Source organism: Phoca vitulina, unplaced genomic scaffold (genome assembly GCF_004348235.1).
Source record: "Phoca vitulina isolate PV1807 unplaced genomic scaffold, GSC_HSeal_1.0 scaffold75, whole genome shotgun sequence".
Taxonomy (NCBI): Eukaryota; Metazoa; Chordata; class Mammalia; order Carnivora; family Phocidae; genus Phoca; species Phoca vitulina.
The window spans coordinates 4,949,183-4,970,634 of record NW_022589778.1 but is presented as its reverse complement, the minus strand read 5'-3'; the positions used below and the strand labels follow the sequence as shown (position 1 = coordinate 4,970,634).

Below are 21,452 nucleotides of genomic sequence, written 5' to 3'. Positions count from 1 at the left end.
GCCCGGGGAGATACGGCGGCTAGAGAAACAGCTGTCTTATCAGCCCGCTGCAGAGATGGAGATGGCTCGAGAGGTCCTCAACAGATAATCACTTGAATAGGTTTGCAATGCGCCAAACTTCACGCTTGATAAGGCCAACCCAATGTAGAGAGCAGCCCGGATCCTGCTCCATTCTGTTTTATCTGAGCTGTAAATTAAGAAATTGAAATTCAGGTGGCAGAGGCAGCAGTCTGCTGATAGACCGCTAAAGTAAACTGTCATTAAAATGCTTGCGGCAGGCAGAGAGGGGGCGCCTGGAATGGGATAGTTTTGTTTTATTTTTTAAGGGGGGGGATGGGAGCCATGAGAGAATAAGCCCACTAGTTTTAAAAATTATCTGGGGAGGATAAACTGAGGAGGACTAGCAAAGGGACACAGCATCTTGATCATGATTCCTAGTTGTAGCTACCCTGCATAAACAATCTGAAAAGTATAAAGTTGTGGGAAGTTTGGTGAAATAAAGAGTAAGGAACAATTTAAAGCAATCTGATGAAAAATAAAATTCTGTCTTTATCAGAACACGGGGCAAAGGAAGTTTTCTGGCTACAGCATTAGAAACTGATTTTAAATGCAATCTAAAGTTTTCCTTTTATTGTGAGAAAAGCAGATCAACTGGATACAGAGGAGTTACCATAAACTGAGGTTAACTTGACCTTTTTGTTGATGTGATAGAGCCACCAGAGATTCTAGGGTAATTTTTAGAATAGCCTAAGAAATTATGGACCACAGAAGAGAATCAGCTTACCTACTTCCAGGAATAAGAGTTATATTTCACCCCCCTTCCTCTTTACCCCGATAATTACTAGGGGGTAATTCAGGGAACTAAAAAAATTCCATGTGTGTATTTTGACACCACATGGTTCTTACAGCACACTTTATATCTATACTCTTAGGTCTGCTTTTATGGATAGGAAGCGTGAAATTCTATGCATTATTTGACTAAGTGTTTCACAAAAGTTTAAAATGTATAATGACCAGAATATAACCAGTGACCTTGGTGCCTTGATTCACTAATGACTTTGCACTGTACCTTGTTCTTTTTGTCATTGAGTGGATTGTAAATTCACTGGTGTGCATTTATGAGAGTGCATGACAGGATGCATTTCATTTTCCACAACAGCATATTATATCTTAAGTTTTAGCAACATTTCCAAAAAGATACCTTCTGGTGATAACACATAGTTAATGCAGCTTTAGAAAATCAGTTTTTACGTTAACCCCAAAACTTTGATCAACACCAGGGTACACTTAATTGATACTATTAAGGCTGCTTAAATCACAGTGGGGAGTGGAAGAATTAAAAATGAATTTGTCAGGAAAAGTAGTGAGAAAAAATTTAAGGTGCAGGTATACATTTTAGTATTTACTAAACTATTCAGATACATTTAAAAACTATTATTTTAAACTTTGCACTTATCTGATTACTCATAGGGAGATGAGTCAATAAATACAAGTCAAGGAATCTCAAACACATTTCTTTTCAAATCTTTATGCAAAAATCCTTCATATCTTCTAACCCAGAAAACAGGTGAGTCTTTTTTTTTTTATTTCAAGTGTATGGATGAATGAGTGCTGTATGTATTCTTAAACGAGAGAGAAATTTATGTTTGTGCAAGCTTTTCCCTTCCATATCACCATTTTCCATAATGTTATATCGGTTTAAATAATGGCTGCTATATAAGCATTTTAAGAAGTATTCTTTTAAATTCCAGCCTTTCTTCAAATTATCAGACAATAAGATATTTTTCTGCTAGTTACAAATACTCTTAAGTTTGAACTGCCAGCTTTAGGCCATGTTTATTTTTGTTTTTCTTAATTAAATTGAAAATATGCATACAATGGACAGCTTAAACTATTCTTTGCCAAGACAGGTAGGACTTTTTAAAGATGAGAATTTACATAAGGGTTAAAAGATGTACTCTCACCAAGTCTGAAATGTGAGAAAAAGATATTGTATAAATGTACATTATAATGTTTCAAAACTAAAAGATAAGTTTTAAAAGAGAAAATTACACTATTGAACAGAAAAATGTTTTAGCATGAATTATAAAAACCACTCCTAATTTCTGTCACAAATAAATGATATGTATGGCATTATGAATGATGAAAAATAAAAATCCAAAAAGTCCAATTTTATTTTTAGGGGGATTCCCCATTATTAACTCCTTTCTGTGGGAAATGGGTAATAGATTTTTAAGGAAAACATTCTATGATGTATAAAGGCAAAAATATCAGGAGCTTTAGAAATACCTAATTTTGTAATATTTTTGTTTAAAACTGATTATAAATCTATTACCAAGGAAAAAAATCAGACAACTGATAGTGTCCTTATAATACGTATCTTCAGGTGAAGGTCAAATGACCGATAATCAGTTCCTATTTCTAAGTATTTATTCCTGATCTATGACAAAAGACTCATTTCAGTTTGATTCAAGCATCTTTTGAGTGCCTATATTTGTACAATATCTCCTCATAAGTTTTTAATAGTATAGCTTGTCAAAAACTAGTCCTTTAAATAGATATTATAATGTTACTCTACCATGAGCTATAATTTTGCAAATTGTTAAGAGTTTGGGTTTATACTTCAGGCATATCCTGATCTGAACCTGACTCCATCACTGTGGGGCCTTGGACAAGTTACTTAATCTCTTCTAAGCCTTGATTTCCTGATCTATACAATGGTGATAATAATGCTTAATGTAGGATTCCTGTGAGGTTAAATGTAACCATCAGTGTAAAATATTCAAACTTCCTGGAACAGAGGAAACAGTTGATACACAGTAACTACGATGATGGAAACAAAAAACGGTGACTTAGCACATTTATTTGATGAAGCAAGAATTAGAGTTCCTGCTTTTACATAGTGTCTCTTAAATATAGTCATTTGCTCTCAATTAATATCCCAACTGATATATCCTATGATAAATATCTTCTCCCATTTCTAATTGTAACCAAGTTTAAAAGGCCTCAAAAGGCATAAAATCTTCTGCCTGCCCTCTTATGTGGCTTCAATATATTTCCCAATACAATTTCATGATTTGCCCATAAAAAGTTGTGGGTCTTCAAAAAGGAACTTAGTCTGAGATCCCATTTGATTGATATAATAATAAAAACACCTTAGATTTTCATAGTACCTTTTATCACAAAAAGCTCAATGCATTTTTACATATTTATCATTGTAACCCAGAAGGTAGGGAAGGACATAAATTATTTCTCATTTTCAGGAGCATAACAGAGGCATTAGGAATACGGGTTACATTTTTAAGATTAATAGGAATAAGGAGCAGCTTTCCTGGATGTCAGTCTTTCTACATTGTGTTACTCTCTTTGGCATTAACTATGACCATTGTTACTTAAATTAGGTTCAAAATGTTGGTGTTTGGTATTAACTATAAGTTATAATTCAGTTAATTACTCACTGAAATTAAGTTGAATGAAATACATATCACAGTCTAATCAAATTAAAATATTTTTATTTTATGCCGAGATACTTTTATTATTCAATTATATATATGCATATATTATCCATTCTTATTTACCATTCTGTGTTAACTCTAAGGCAAGAATTTAAAAGTTACTAGTCATTTATGACCTTGGAAGAAATCAGTTTCAATCTCCTTATCACTGGCCTTTCCCTAGGCTCATTCCCTCTCTCCACATTTTTATGGGCTATTATATTTATTCCATTTACATAGGCTAACAGTATGTTCTGCTCTAGTTTTCTATTTCTTAGGTTGTCTGTGCTTGATAAATTTATCAAAATAAATATCCAAAGGAATATGGAGGTAAAGTGTATAAAGGGCACAAGAGAATATGCTTTTCATACTAGATTTTGTTTGCTTTGAATGAAACAAAATGGGGAAATAATGTCCACTTGACATTCGAAAACATATAATATCAAAAGAATACTAAAATTTGCTTATGGTTTATACTTTCACAGTTCCCTTCTGGGCTAGCATTGCCGTGGATTGATGGAGATGCAGCTGCAGATGTGGACTTTCAGTGAATAAGTAGAATGGAAGGAAACAAAACTTTGCAGCCTGATCAAAGAATGAATCTTAAACTTTCTAAGTTCATAGATTACAATGAAAAAAAAAAAGCAGGTGGTATTTTCATTTTAAACTTCAATGAGCATCTCTTTGTGTCCTAAATGCACTTTATAATTTGATAAGATTGAATCACACAAAGTCCAGTCCAGTCATAAGACTGCCAGGCTTCGATGAGGAAGTGTAATTAGCACAGAGAAGAAACACACAGAACAGCCAGAACTGCTCTTTACGGCCATCACACCAACCCCTTTTAATCCTTCATGTTGATGTGGCTAAATGGGAAATCTATTTCTCCGACTGAGCATATGTATGTGCATTTTAAGGGAATACTGAGAATACTATTGTAATAAAAATGATGTTCTCTTCCTTTGGTCACTGTCATTCTGGTATAAGAAATTAGAGAATATGGTTGTTTGAAATGTCAGTTTTTGTCAACATGTGTTGGAGGATGTAATGTAGATGAACGGTGTTACAGACTGTTTAAGCTGTTTGAGTAACAAATAGACATTTCCTTGAATTATTTTGACACAGTTTACTGTGAAATTTCTTTTTCTTTCTTTTGCTGATGTTTCTAGATTCCTTGTGCAAGACAATAAAAAGAAAGGCCTTTCTTTTATGTCGGTGCTCATTATTTAACTCATACGGCACTGATGTTTTCTAGAATACTAATATTTTCCTAGATATGAAATGAATGCTAAACGAGAGGTATGTTTCCATATTAGCCACATCAAAAGGAGACATGAAGATTTGAGCCTCTTTACAAGGTGTTATAAAAGAGGAAAATATAAATATATGTTGTGGTGTTTTAGTCCTGAGTTTTAAGAGATATTTATATAAATCTACTTTACTGGGGTGTGTGTGTGTGTGTGTGTGCGTGTGTATGTGTATGTTTGGAGCAAATGATATGAGGTTCAGAGGAAAAAACTGCAAGACTTGGGTAGAGGAGACCAGGCTGACTCTAGGGGAGGAAGTGGGCTGGAGAGCAAAGATATCAGGTTGGTTAGGTCTTCCAGGGTCACATCATGGAAGGATTTGAAAGCCAGCAGAGGAAAATACTGACAAAGAACTACCACACTTGATCTTAGCCAAAAGACCGAGAAGTGATACTGACATAAAACTACTGGATACAGGATATATCTATTGATAAGTGTAAATTTTGGACCTGCCAAGCGGGAAGAGATTCAAACGTATAGGAATCAGAATCAAGACAGAAGGAGGGTTAAGAAGCTAAAAAGTTAAAACAAAACAAAACAAAAACAAAAAAACCTAAAACCCCTTGGAATGAGGTGGCAAGGTCAGGGGATAAAGAGATGGGGGAAGACTGATAGGTATAGAAGAGGGGCTCACTGATAATAATGAAAATGTTTTGATGGCCAAAATATTTATAGAAGGCCCTGGGAAAGTGATAGGGTTCTTAACAAATAATACTTTTGTGCCAAAAAGCCCAAGACAGCTATGAAGGTGAGAAACCAGGCAGCAGAGCCCTGCATCCTGATTAGCTATGCATGCCTCTAAGACACCTCTGTGCCCCAGAGGGGGCTTTAAAAACACTACTAGGAAGGATGCATTGAGCTCAGATTCCTAGGCTTGGAGAAAGGAGACATGAGTCTGAGTATTATTTCCCCCACTGACTAGCTGATTCCCTATCAGCAAGGCACTCTGACTGAATGCCACGATTCCCAGAAGATTGGATTAGTGAAAATAATGATCACGGGTAACAAGTGTTGAGTATGTGCTACAGGCCAGACAGCATTCTAATGTTCTACACGCATTAAATCATTTAATCCTCACAATAACCCTATCATTTTAAAGACTAGGAGACTGAAGAAGTTGAGTAATCTGCCCAAGATCACACAACTAGAAACTGACAGAGGTGTGATTTGACCCCAAGTAGTTCATTTGTATGGCCTAAGTCCTTACCAACCACTTATCAGATGAACTCTGTGGTACTGTCCAGGTGTAAAATCTAGTAGTTCCAAAGAAGTATAGCAGAAATTTTAAAAAATATATAGCAGAAATTAAAAATGACGTAACACTTGCAAGAAAACAAGAGTACAGGGAAAACAGAGATTACAATTACCACAAACAGACAAAACTCTATTTTTTAAAATGGAAATAATCATACTCAAGTCTTGACATGCCATCTATTGCTGACAAATGGAAGAGAAATAAAAGATACTTAGATGATTTACTTCTTTAAAATGATTCGGGGGGCGCCTGGGTGGCTCAGTCGTTAAGCGTCTGCCTTCAGCTCAGGTCATGATCCCAGGGTCCTAGGATCGAGCCCCGCAGCGGGCTCCCTGCTCAGCGGGAGGCCTGCTTCTCCCTCTCCTCCTCCCCCTGCTTGTGTTCCTGCTCTCACTATCTCTCTCTGTCAAATAAATAAAATCTTTAAATAAATAAATAAATGAAGTAAATAAATAAAATGATTCAGGTCTGGGGCGCCTGGATGGCTCAGTCGTTAAGCATCTGCCTTCGGCTCAGGTCGTGATCCCGGGGTCCTGGGATCAAGCCTCCTCATCGGGCTCCCTGCTCGGCGGGAGGTCTGCTTCTCCCTCTCCCACTCCCCCTGCTTGTGTTCCCTCTCTTGCTGTGTCTCTCTCTGTCAAATAAATAAACAAAATTAAAAAAAATAAAATAAAATAAAATGATTCAGGTCAAATCAACAGGATTTTGAGAAACATAATATATGATGTCCTAGGAGGTCCAAGCCACCAGTCATATTAGGTTTTGAGGAAATTTTCATTATTTAGTTTTTGTAGATTTTAATTTTTAGAAGTTTACTCTATAACCATAGTAAACAGTTATAAGCCACTGAAAAGGAGAGTATATGTTTGTAATTTAGTGATTTCCATGAAATATTGTTGAGAGTATTCAACATTGCATAAAGAATAGTCATTAGAACATTAAACAGTGGCTATTTTGAGTAATAGGAATTGGACCTTTAAGTCCTTTTTTCTTTGTTTTCTGCATTAGTGGGTTTGTAAAAATTCTGAGCATGCATTCTTTTTTATAAATCCGAAAAACAGGTAGTTTTGTGTTTCGGGTCAAAAAAACACACAAAAACTATGGCTGAAGAGCTCAAGCTTCAGCCCTGTAGTCAGCAGGTGGAAGCTGGTGATAGATACTGCATGGTGAGGACCAGGGACTGCTTAAAAGACAACTTAGATTCATAGAGAGGACAGATGAACAGCCCTGGAGTTCATAAACAAAATAATATTGACTTACAAAAACAAATCTTGAGATTTAACACATATGAAAAATACATTTATAATAGAGCAAATTGACAAAATTTTCAGAAATTGCTCCACCAGTTTCTTAGAAGAATACAATATAAGATAATAACTATCCTGCCCATTTAGAATTGCCTAATATTCACTATACTCAACAACATCAACTATTTCCTTCACTTAATGCCTATCTATATTATGGCCAAGCGATGTTCTTTTCATTTAATTAATCGTTTCTTTTACCCTATTATACCCTTTCCTGCAGTTGCTAGAGAATCTCATAAAATGCACCTTTATTCCCAACTAGCAAAGCCCTTAAAGTGATTTGCTTATATTTCTATGGCATATAAATAAATGAAAACCATAACACAGTAAATAATTATAATGAGATTGAACAAAAACTGGCTTCCTGACAGGTACCATTTAGTGAATTGCTATTTCAATGCCCTAAACAGTCACCTGAGTTAATTCAATTTTCATATTGTTTAATATTTGTCTTTAAAATCACTCTGCAGAGAATGGGAAACTGGCTCCCAGTCTCAACTCTATAGGATGGTACAGTCTGAATATTCTCATTTATTTAATTTTGCATTGAAAAATATTCTAATATCATGACCAAGAATCTATCAAGAACTACATGCAGAATTATTTAATTTTAAAGGAATATAATGACCAAACCTGTAGTCTTGGGAGAACTAGAAAAAGAATATATTAAGAAATAATATGAAAATAAGAGAAATTTCTTTTTTAACGTGGCTCTGCTACTGTCTTTTAAGCTTTATAAGTTGTAAACATATATTAACTTTTAGATATGAATTATGACCATTTTGAAAAAGCATTATTTGTCATAAACAGAGGACATAAAGCACTGCTGCCCTCGATCATGCACTCATTTGACTCATGGCGCAGTCTTGAATAATTTTAAACCAAACATGACTGCGGCAATCAATTTTCATCCAATTTATTGGGCATGAGTTAAAGCCAATTAAAAAACCATTTTTGGTGCAATTCAAGGGGAAAATGTATAAACCCATGAAAAACAGATTTCAGTCCTAGACATGAGTCATCACTATTCTAAATAATGGTGTCAGTCCCAAATCAGAAAGAACAAATCCTAAAATTGCATATTCCACACTGGAAACCGCATTTCTCAGCAATGGTTTTATATAATTTTTAATATTTTTTAATAAGAAATTAACCTGGAAGGAAAAAGTATGCTCTTCTAACATTGTGTCATTTCTGAATATTTTTTAGCCATGAAATTAAAAGGTAGTTTACAGCAGCTCCTGAGTTTCTGAATTAAGACCTAAAGTAGGGGCGCCTGGGTGGCTCAGTCATTAAGCGTCTGCCTTCGGCTCGGGTCATGGTCCCAGGGTCCTGGGATCGAGCCCCGCATCAGGCTCCCTGCTTGGCAGGAAGCTTGCATCTCCCTCTCCCACTCCCCCTGCTTGTGTTCCCTCTCTCTGTCAAATAAATAAATAAATAAAACCTTAAAAAAAAAAGACCTAAAGTAGACAATCGTCTGTGACTTTTATACAAAGAAAGCAAAACAGTTCACCTATAATTTTAAAGAATCTTTTACCTATTAGACCATGTCTCCTCTCGCATGAATATAGTAGCTCTCTTTTAAGGCCATAAAATGAAACAATCCCTGTACACTCTGGATAATCTTAGGATAATCAAAGCAGCAAAATGGGAGCTTCTAGGTTGGAAATTACAGCTATAAAATACATCCATGCATTTTCAATCTGTATAGTTAAAAGGCCTTCTCAGGGTTGTAGCGGATCATAGTATTCAAGCAGATGTGGATTTTGGTTCTGTCTCTCCCATATCCTTGGTATATGACTTTAGGCACATTCCCCCGACCTCTCCAAGCCTCAGATTTCTCATTGGTAAAATGAGTACTATATGAATAAGAGCCACCTTTTAGGGTTATTGTAAGCACTAAGTGAAAAAGTATTTGTCAAGGGCTTAGGAGAATGCCTGACACAGAGTGAATCTTCAGCGATCCTTAGAACGGGTGAGAGGAAAGCCTCACATAGCTGTAGATCAAAGCCTCAACCTACCGGGGAGGCCTTTTTCTTTTAAAGTACAGAGGCCTAGTCTGCATCCCAGGACGTCTGCTCAGTAATTCTGAGGTGAAGTCTAAGCCTAGATATTTATAAAAACCACCACGGATGATTCTGATGAACCAGTGATTTAAAACAAAACAAAACAAAAAAATAGTACAAATGTTTTAGTTGCTCAGTTAACTTGGAGTTAAAGTGTGGCTTAAACTATTTTAGTGTGGCTCTCTGTTGAGCAGATTAATTAGAATAATTGCCAAATTTATACTTTGTGTTATGCTGGAAGAGATTTAACTGGGAGACTTTTAAAAGATTTGATTTACATTCATATGTCTGTGAGGTCACAGAGTAAGCATGATTTTCCGCAATTTCCTGTCATATTGAAGAACAGACGTGTAAGATGGCCCTGGGAAATTAGAGGCATTCCATTGGTAGGGGTATGTTTTTAGTGTTTACTATAGCTTGTAGCTTTTACTTCTATTTAATAAACAGAGAGAGATAAGGCAGGGTTTTTTGTTTTTTTTTTTCCAGTTATATTTTCCCATTGAGTGAGTTCATTTCTAACTGTCCTATTTCAAGATAAGTAAGCAGTTTCCTCAGTGATAGAGATCAAGGAGCGCCACACGGTTAAGAAAAGCAGCTACCAGAAAAATATTCATATTGGCCTGACATGACCACCCTACAAGTTATTCACCATGATTGTTTAACAAAAATGAGGACATTTTCCCTGGGAGTGACTTTTAAATATTAACTGGGGGGAAAAAAAGGGACTCTCCTTAATATTTTCCCATTAGTGAAGAATAATTTATTAGATTAACAACTGGTCACCTTGGAAGGGAAAGAGATATTGTCCTAGAAGACCCTGGGTTTTAACAATATGAGTAAAGGGACAGCACAACCCTAGGGAAACAAAGGATGGCCAGGTCCTAGAGGTATCACGAGAAGGTGATGGAGAGGTGAGAAACCAATCACAGAGTTTTCACCATTTTTGCCTAGAGCAGCTCTAGGTGCAGCTGGTATATTCTCAGACTTATGGCTTTTATAGGCCTTGTTGGTAGGAAATCAGAGTTATGTAAACCCTGGCATATTTCTACACAGGAATCCAAGAAAATTCTAATACTGTCCCACTACCAGATAGAGTTTTTAATTTAGAGAGTTTTTTGAGAGGATGCCATTGATATACCCTCTCCCTGGATCTAAGAATGCAAATTGCATAGTTGACCTAAGATTGAGAAAATACTCATTCTCTGGGAACATTTTTAGCCCAACCCCAGGGTTTAGAAGGGACTCTTACAGTCTAGATGTAATTCCAACATCATGTATTGGCAAGCTATTGGTAGATCCAGGTGTTAAAGTATTGATCAAGGAGTTGGTATACCCCAGATTCCAGTTTTAAAACTATGAATCTCTGTTTCTCTATATAAAATGAAATGATACTTTTTAGTATTCTTCCTTTATGAGGTTATTGTGAAGCCAAAATAAAATTACATATATGAAAACTGGAACATTTTTTATTGTTAAGGCATAAGAATTGAGAGGAAAATATTAATGTATAGAACTTTCTAGCAAATTATTGGAAATCCTTTAAGGAACATATTTCCTTTTTCTTATTAAGGAAACTGTTTTCCCCCCTTTTTCTTTTTCTTTTTTTAAAGATTTTATTTATTTATTTGACAGAGAGAGAGAGACAGCGAGAGAGGAAACACAAGCAGGGGGAGTGGGAGAGGGAGAAGCAGACTCCCCGCTGAGCAGGGAGCCCGATGTGGGGCTTGATCCCAGGACCCCGGGATCATGACCTGAGCCGAAGGCAGCCGCCTAGTGACTGAGCCACCCAGGTGCCCCTTTCCCCCTTTTTTCAATATGATTCCACAAAGTTTCAAAATCAGGTTGTAAAATAACAACTCTATGTTAAAACTTCAAGAAGTGAAATTGCCTGAAACTTGCAGAACTATTATGGAACATGAAAATGAAAATCTATAAAAAATAAAAATAAAAATAAAACCTTCCATTTTATTTATGAAAATAATGTTTTATCTAAGTCTACCCTTAGACAATTGGTTTCTAAAACTCTAGAGGAAAGAGCTCTTTCAGAATTTTTCATTTAACCAGCAGAGAACTGCTTTCTCACAGCTGGAAGCTTAAACAGCTGGTGACTCTGGATACTTTTCTATTCCCCTGGGTAACAGTTCAAGGACCCTCACTGTGCCATCAGGACAGCCAGCATGTATGTGGTCAGGAACATGTTCCAACACAAGTCAATTTCAAAACCACCCCTCCACATACCCGCTAAGACTAGGGAACAGATAACTCAGAGCCCCATGTCACCTGAATGGGAAGATACTCTATCTGTTGAGGAAAATCAGCCTTCATAAGAATCTGCTTTCTGACCCGTGATCAGATCACAAGGCTTATATGACCATAAGGATTCTTTGAAGGACTTCTGATGTCAGTCTCAGGATTTGGTATTTAGAACTTATCAATATCCCCCCTCCCTTTTTTTTTTACATTATATAGGAAATTTCGCTTTCATTTTGGATGCATTTCTGAGTCTTTCTTAGTAGAAAGCTACACAGCTAACTTCATTTTTAACTTACAGGAAGAACAAGCAAAAAGATAATTCAGCATAGCTGTCACTGCGGTACTATTTATTGTATCCACTAGAGGACTCCTCTCAGAATGGCTCAAAATATCTCCCCTCTCATTCCCTGTGGCCTCTGGCATTTGATGCTCAACTAACTCTTGAGTTGGGCCACTGGCTACATATCAGTGTTAGAATGAAAACATTCCCCCTACTTTACACCTCCTGCTAGTTCAATAAAGTGATGTTTAAATAACTGAACTGGCTTCAGTGAACTGTACTTGCCATTTTTTCCTGCTTCTTAGCTAGATAAAATGGAGATAATTATGAAGTGGATGAGCAGGTTTAATGAAAGCCAGTTTCTTTTGGTATACTCCTGAAGCAGCAATCATCATCTGTTTGGCTTTTGAAGAGCAACAATTATAATCACTTAAACCCCCAAGGGGAACAAAAATAGAATTTACATTAGCATATAAAATATACAGCTGGATTGGGCAAGCCTATAAAATTCTGGGGAAATCGTTCTAATCTGAATGCTATTCAAACTCACAAGTAAAATGAGTTCAAGAGTATTTTACATGCTTCCTTCCTATAAAATAATACATATAACAATGTTGAGAGGATTTTCCTAAAAATGAACACAAGGAAATAAATTGTTGCCAGGAGAGAATCCCAGCGAGAGTGGGATAAACTGCATTGTCAAGATATCAGAAAGCAAAATGCATAATGATATTCACATGAAGTACTAATCACTCTGAAGTGAAGATTTTTCATGCAATTGGGAGTTTAAGAAAGAAAAATAGGGTGGTTTCAGTCTGATCAATGATGAAACTTAATCCTAAGAAAATTTCAGATTAATAGTACTTCCCTCCTCTGTTGTAAATGTGAAAGCAAAGAAAAGTGAAATCGCTTAAGTTGATGCCCTATTGTTACAAAGCAGAACTCTTTTTTCTATTTTAAAACATTTTCATATCATTTCCTCTCAAATAACCTCTTTCTTACACCTCCTTTTCTAATTCTAGCCCAGATCACAGGCAATCTCCCTCACCATTTATGTTATTTAATTACTTTTGCTTTTGTGTGCCTTTCACGGTTTGCAATATACTTCTTTTTTCCCCCCGCTTTGGTAGAGCATAGAAGAATAAAAATGGAGCCTGTGCTTTATCCATTATGCTACTAGCAACAAAACACTAACATAATCAATATATTAAAGGCTTGCCTGGCTGTGCACATTTGTCAAAGGCAGTGTATCTGAGAAATTACACTAATGAATCTTAAAAAATTCAGCATCCTACACAGAAAACTTGCTCTCCCTTAAGTACATATCAAAATGTAAAATCTAGAAAAATATATACTGCATCTTTCTTTATACTATTTGGAGGTCCAGTATTTCATTTTTTTAATGAAAAAAAAAAAAGTCAGTGTGCAAACTTCACCTCCATTGAGAAGCACTTCCTGAATACCCTCCCTAAAGCCAACTGCAGGCAAATTGGTGCTAGTTTCCTCTGCACTGCTAAAAGCACTTTGTACATAGCTCGGATAGCAATGATCTCACTCCATTATAATCATTTGTTGACATGTCTGTCTCCGACACTGGCTGTGCATTGCTTGAGAGCAAAGCCATCTCTCCCAGTGGGGTATTCCCCGGCTCCAGCACTCTGCCTAAAACCTAGTAAGCATGCGATAATGTTTGTTGAGTAATATATACCACTAATTTGTATTCTAAGACACACCAAAATGTTATGGTGTCTATGATAAGAACTAAACATATTAAATACCATCTCTGCCATAACACCAAATTTAACAGTGATAAATTAAGCACTGAGAAATTAGAAAATCAGAAGTCTAGATTTCTATAGCAATCTTCGCTCTCATTATCCTTAACAAAGGAGAGTGGTGATTTTTTAGATTTTATTAAATATTTATAATGTGTCCCGTGGTTAATTATTTTTATTGGAAACACTCAAAAAGCTGAGTTCTCAGTTCTTAACAGTAATGACCTCAGATTTCATTAACTGTATATTTCTATTTAAAAAAAAAATCCATTAAAACACTGTCTTCTCAACCTCTGTCAGTGTCTGTCAGGTGTGGTTGTATCTAGCTTGTATTATTTTGCCCTTTCCTGTAAACCCTTCATGCTCTGAGAGGCTTTGAAAACCCATAACATACAACTTTACTTTAAACACAAAATGTAATAATTTCATGTTTAAAAGAATTTAAAGGGATTATTGAGGTACAAAGCTTGAAGGATTCCAGAATCTATGTAGGAACAATCTTAAGGTACTTCCATTCTTTTCCTAATTTAAACATAGTCCACACCTCCTAATTTTTCAAGTGAAATTAACATTTTGTATGAAGTTATGGGAAAGTAATAGTGGAGATATAGAAGAGAACAGACTCCACAGGTCTATCCTAAAATACTCTTAGATTTTTAGTTAATAATAAATATAGTTAATGTACCCTTCATTAGATAAAAGTCAGTTTTGTGGCATTTATTATCCCATAAGTTTAAAACTGAAAAACTGCTTTAATAAGTTTTCTCTTTTGCTTCATACTAACAAAAGCACATGTGTATATTTACACTTATTTACTATTTATATATAGACCTATGTACTTTGATGAATTTGAAGGGAAAGAAAATTGTCTTGATCAGTTCTATGATTTTAGTACATAGTAATGTAATGTAAATTTTCAAATCAAGGATAAAACAAAGTTATACAAATATTTTATTAACTATGATAAAAACTGAGATTGAATTTTATTTTAAAATGAGGCAAGTAACCAGAATTAGTTTTTAGAGGGTGAAAATCCAAGAGTCTGTCAAGGCGTGGTCTCCAAGGTCAAAGTGAAGTTGAGCTGAGTTATATGTGACCAACAGCTAGAATATTGCCAGGTTGAAACACTCAAGCCCCACAGTTCTCTGATTGTAACATGGTTCTTAAAAATCGAAAGTTATCAGACTTTTAAAAAAGCTACTGGCACTCTCATAGTAATTGGGGTTTAAACATGATAGATCTATGGGGTGCCCGGCAAGCTCAGTCAATAGGGTATGTTACTCTTGATCTCGGAGTTGTGAGTTTGAGTCCCATATTGGGTGCGGAGATTACTTAAAACTAAAATCTTTAATGAAAATAAAAATAAACAGATCTGGATGATTTCATTTTATAAAAAGCTGACACAAAACAGATCAATTTCTAAAAAGTTCTTCACTTGACAAGAACATAAATTCAAATGCTCTTTTAACATGTGAGCTCTGTGCATTTTAAAAAAGTAACCCAATTAAAAAAAATGTTTACATTGGGCGCCTGGGTGGCTCAGTTGGTTAAGCGACTGCCTTCGGCTCAGGTCATGATCCTGGAGTCCCGGGATCAAGTCCCGCATCGGGCTCCCTGCTCAGCAGGGAGTCTGCTTCTCCCTCTGACCCTCCTCCCTCTCATGCTCTCTGTCTCTCATTCTCTCTCTCGCAAATAAATAAAATCTTAAAAAAAAAAAAAAAAAATGTTTACACAAAACAACTCAGGAGACCATTTATTGCATAACATGCAGACAGAATTATTCTGAGTGCCTTCATTTCTTCTCAGGTGAAAGTGAAAAATCGAGCAATTTTCTGTTGAATGGAAATGATGTCCTTAAACATTTTTTCATTGGTACTTAAGGGAACCTGAATGGATTATCTCCATAAAATCTTAACATCTCCATTTTTGCAGATTCAAGTTAATAAATAAGCAAACCAGAGCAGATGCAATATCCATGTTGTCCCAATCTCTCAGGTTCAAGGATTTCATAAATAAAAAAAGAGCACAATTGGAGCTTTTTAAAGGGATGGAATCTTTTTCTAATATTTGAGAGTCTAAAATCTTTCATATTTAAAAAGGAATCAAATAATGGGATCTCATTTGAAAATTCTATTTTCTACATCACTTTCTCTATGTCTCTTTAGTTAACTAAATGAGGGCAGTTTAAAAATTCACAAAATAATTACAGTGGAAGTTAATTGATTATAGGTATATCAAGGTAAACTAACTTAAAAAATACATAGTATGGCAAAAAATCATTAAATGATTTGTCACCTATCAAATCATATAACATTTCACTACTTAGGCAAATATCATTATAATCAAAATTTTAAAGTCTTTAAAATGAAAAATTAAATAGCATTTTAAGTTGATAAAATTAAAAAAAAATCACTCTGCTTATTTGATTTTAAGTCCCCTTTTAAGGAAAACTAGGTTTGCAGTTAGGTTTTCCTTTTAGTAAGTAGGCATTGTTGGTACTTATTTGAAAATATTTTTGTCATTATAATTGATTTAATCTTCCTCTCCTTTTGTTTGTTTTTGGGATGGGATGGAGAATGCAGTAAATTCTCCATAATTACTGTCCCAAGAGAGAAACAACCAGCAAGATTAGCCTAATGTATCTAAGCCCAATTTGGGAGTTATAATTAGGAATATTTCACTAAGCTTTATTTCTTCAAAAATGTTTTATCAAAGAAAGTGCCAAGATTCAGGGTAATCATTCCTATCTTGGGAATTTGTGAGGTCATGTGGGTTTTACGTGGAGGGTCTCTTTAAATTTGGAAAACTATCTCACATTTTCTATTATTTGATTTTCATTTTGTTTGATTTTAGATCAAGTTTCGATAGATCTGATTCAAATGCTCATTAAGCTGTCTAACCTTACTCTACTTAGTTGCTAGCATAATAAAACCTACCTCCTAGAGTGTTTTGAAGATTAACTGAGATAATATATGGAAAGCACTCACATACGAGTGGATTCATGCCTGGATCATGGCAGGTAGACAACATATGTTAACTATTAAAGTTAACTTCTTAGCTGTTTTAGATTGTGTACTTGATAAAAAATATATATATTACGTTTAATACTAATCAGAAGTAAGAAATGAAGGTTATTTTTGAATTGTTAAAATCATAATATCACTTCAGCAATTCGTCTTTTGCCTGTTTGCTTGCAAGCACATTTCATGTCCTAAATATGGTACAAGGGGTAAAATGTTCAATATAACATTAGATGACCTTGGCTGCCACCCACCTGCACTCCCTACATCTATCTCATCTATTTTGCTCCTTTATGTATGACACCTATTTACATAAAGTGAGTCAATGTTACGGGAAGTGATGGATATTTCTATGAGAATATCGCTTAGTTGAAAACACTTAGAATTTTGTTCTTATGAACATTACAAGCTTTCTGTTTTTGTAAAATTTATTCTAATGAACTGAGGTTTAGGGAAAATATCAGAACATGGCCACTGTATTTCCAATGTGCTAATGACATATAATTAGAACATGGAGGAAAGAAATGATTATAGTATTACATTCTGATATAAAGAAATTTCCATATTGAGAAAATTTAGTAAATCTAAAATGGCCACAGAATTGTGGTATTAGTGAGGGAAAGTGCCAGGAATATACGGCATTAAATAATCTAAGTTTATAAGATATTAAACATTAAGTAATCTAAGTTTATAAGATATAAAATCTAAGTTTATAAGATATGCACCATTATTATCACTTAGACAACTTTAAATTACCCAACTTATTTTAAATAATAATTTTTATGAATGTCTTCAAATGAAACAGTATTTTCAATATGTAGATAGAAAGTTATAGTAAAGTTGAGGGCTTGAGATTATGAGTATTATAAAATAATTCCGATTAAAGGTGTTTTTCCCCAAGTATCCAAGTAATCTAACTTTGCATATATACAGGCCATAAACTTACTTGCAATTATCTGTACAGCAGTAGTAGTGAATTCTTACTTTGTTTATATTCCTTACATAAATACAGTTTTAGATGTTCATTAAAAAAAAAAAAAACAAAAACAAAAACCCAGGCAGTACCAGTATAGATCAAGATTAATTACAAAATTAAATAGGTATGACAGTTGAGTAGAATGATCCAAAATAAATTATAGAGTTAGAAATATTGTTGGTTGACTATCTATAGTCCAAGAATATCAGTACAAAAGAAAACTTCCCAATTGAAACTCTTGCTACTACAAATATATAAAATACTATAATCTAATTTAAACTCTTCTAACATTTTTTTCAAAGTTTCACTGAATTGATTCTGCTTGTACCAACAGAAGAGTAGTTTAGTTAGCCATTTGGTGTTTAAACTCTCAAACAGAAAACTGTTTTAAAGAAGGTGATCACAAATAGCAAGACTAAAAGCAACAGTGGTGATTTGGGAAGCCAACTGCATAAGGTGTCACTTTCCTTTGATAGTTACTGGTAAATTACATCAACTTCATGAAGAAGAGACCAAAAATAAGTCAGTTGTTAAAATAAGTTATTAAACTATATGCCCAGTAAAATTCATGAATTTTATTGCAATGTAATCAGTTTAAAAAGTTATTTCCTGTGTTTTTTTATGATCAGAGGAAGTTTCTAATAACTTAAAGATATTTTAGAATAGGTCTTGAAAACTGTAAGCATATGCAATTATATCTGCACACATAATTATCAAAAATAATGATAATTAAGAACGGTTTCAACAAAACATGAATACAGTTCCTCTCAAGGGCATTTTTGTTTCCATTCCATCCTTCAAATGAGAAAACTTAGATGGCCTTGCCTCACCAGAGAATGTTCAGGTCCATTCCAATATAGGGCATCCCAGTCATCTCCATGACAACAGCCCTTGACAAATTAGAAGGGAACCAGATTCACAAACAGAAAAAGTCAAGAGTACCGAGCACTGTTAATGTTTTTTTATTTGTTGGTTTAAGTCAGAGCTGGCCAAACAATTTATAGAGTTTTCCAGAGGAAAGGTTGAATCTTTTACCAAACTTGAAATGGTTAAGTATACCACAAATATTAAGTTGGATAGCTATTCTCAGAAAGTGAATGAGATAAAGGGGCAAAACTCAGAAATCCTTCTCTGGAACACACTTCCCATTTTAAAACAAGAAAAAGGGATTAGGAGAGGAGGTTGGGGAAGGACCCTTAAATAAATCTGTAGTCTTTAAAAGGAGAGAGAGCAAGGAGAAGAGAAGGTAGAAGTGGGAAGTAGGGTGGTAAGCAATTCTTTTCTCCAGCCTCAAACCTCTTTTTAAGACTACAACTTTCCGAATGTATTGTCATCTGTAAGTATTTAGAATTTGTCTAAGAATAATGGCTTCTAATGTTGCTACCTGACAAGTGTGAGGATCAAAGGAGGAGGTCTATCAGTACAGGTGAGGGCACAGAGATAGTTGTAGTGACTGAGGATAACCCCATTGTTCTTTTTCTCCTTAAGGATTTGGATCAGTAATGACCCGGCTACTGTGCTGAGTTCAGGAAATCAGAGCTGCAGGTTCTTTTAGAAACCAGACAATAACCTTGTTCCCTTGCCTCCCTCTCCTGCACCTCGACCCTGCAGACTGCCAACTCTCACCCACTTTAAATGCATCAAGCCCATTACCATCCCAAGAGTATCAACCAGATAAATGCGGAACATGTCTACTGACCACAGTTAAAAGAAAAACAAAATTAGAACTACTGTTTTTTGTTTGTTTCACCGCCCCTTCTTCCCAGCCCCCAGCCCTTTGTGTGTGATGATTCCCTTTCAAACCACCCACAGACCGAGCATACGAGAAGAAATGGTAATTTTTGGTTTAAAAGTTCACTTACCACGGCAACCTCATATTGCTTTGTCATGCTTTTTGCACTTAATTTTTCAAAACTGCTTGTGCAGGGCGCAGAACTGGGAAGGCAGGACTAAAGTATCTCTAGTAATCACAACAAAAAGGAGAGAACATTCACCAATCAGAATGACATTTAAATGCACAAACCTCAGAGCAAGACGCACGGTTCACACCACAGGAGGGAGAAGGTGGGGGTGGGCAAAGCCAAGCTAACAAAACAAAAGGTAAGGGGGAGAGTTGAGTGGTTGGAGGGCAAATTGATCCAAGCCGTCTTTGGAGTAAGGACTGGCTTAAAACCACCACCACCATCACCCCCCGCTCCCAGCACCCCAGCGATTACCCGAGTGACTTGGACTTGCCTCCAGCCAGCTCAAGTGCAGGAGAGGAATGCCCCATCTAAGTTCACTAGCCCTGTCACAGTCTTCCACTGCCTGATGGGTTCGTTCAGGAGAACACTTCCAGAGGCATCCATCCACTTGAGGTCTGGGTTTGGCTGCTGCTGCGGGGTTGCTGAGAGCAGCTGCTAGGATCGTTGCCGTCGCGTTCCTGCCTCATTCGCGCTGCACAATAGTCCCGGCTGGGTGCACCTCATTAAGCCAGCCCGAGAGCCCCAGGAGCAGGGCAAGCCGTGTGACAGCGCTGCCCCTTTGTAATGACTGTGTGATGGATGCAACCGAAGGGTGGGGTCTGGGTGGGTCAAAACTGTTAATGACAGTATGTATCATTCTGTCTGTCCTCCAGGAGAGGGAAGCCCCCTGCCCTCCCCCTAGGTCTCTCTCTCACACACACACACTCTCTCTCTCTCTCTCTCTCTCTCTCTCTCCCCTTCCTCTTTCCCCACCTCCCTATAGCATTTTCTGCAGTCAGCGTTCAAAAAAAGTATGAAAACCATCGGGTCATTTCTATCTTGGTGACAGCGATTTTATCCAAACACTTAAAGGAAACAGAAGATCCTAAAGTCGAGAATACGGGTGCGAGAAGGACGAGAAGAGCGGGCGGCGTGGGTGCGGGAGCGAGCGGGATATTAACTGGCGGATAGTTTGTAACTGAGTCAACTCGCACCAACTCCGCCCGGCTCCGGGAGGCGCGGGACAGCGCTTCCGCGCGCACCGCGTTGCTCTCGAGGCCAGGGACTGTCTAGGGGGCGGGCAGCAGGGCGAGGAGAGGGAAATAAAACCAACCCGAGAGGCCCCCGGGCTGGGGAGGAGACTGCAGGAAGGGTCTTGCACTCTGACCGCGCGCAGCCTGTGGGGGAAGAATCCGGCACCCAGACCGAAAGCCCAGCCGGACGGGGAGGGGCTGCCAGGGTGCTGGAATGAATTGCGGGGTCCGACACGGCTGGGTCGGGCGAGGGGTTCTGTCCCGGGCTGGTGGGTATTCCTAGAGCCAACGACCCCCCTTCCCCTTCACAGGTCCGGGCTCCTCCTGTGCCGGGGAGCACCGCCCTGCAGGTGCGCAGCGAAGTCACTGTCTCCGGGACTCGACCCCCGACTTCTTCCTCACGCCCGCCTACAGACCTGACACCCCTTCCCGCCTCACTCCTTTCTCCGTCTCGCCCCGGCTCCCCCCCCCCCCCCCCGGGAAGGCAGAAAGCACTAAAAATGACTCTCCTTTTGCCCACTTTGTGGAGTCTTGGATCTTTGCTTCCCTGACTCCCTCTTGTCCTTTTGAAAACATCCACGGATACCTTTCTTTTTTTTCCTTTCAATTTTGTTAATGGTCAGAAGAATCCAGTTCACGGGCACTGATTTTTCAAGTACAGGAAAGTCTCACAGGGCTTTAATTTCCCTACGTGGACAAATAGGCTATTATTTTACAAGTCAACTTTCTATTTCCAAACTTA

The 21,452-nt window shown here is 36.9% G+C and overlaps 1 protein-coding gene across 1 annotated transcript in view; it reads right to left on the bottom strand.

Annotated features, from left to right (window-relative positions):
• ELAVL2 (ELAV like RNA binding protein 2) overlaps positions 1-19,618 on the bottom strand; it is a 183,578-nt gene extending 163,960 nt beyond the window's left edge. Inside the window, exon 1 of the mRNA XM_032393683.1 lies at positions 19,596-19,618. The gene's annotated coding sequence lies outside the window, so the exon portion shown is untranslated. The remainder of the gene's footprint in view (positions 1-19,595) is intronic.
• Positions 19,619-21,452: the final 1,834 nt, after the last annotated feature.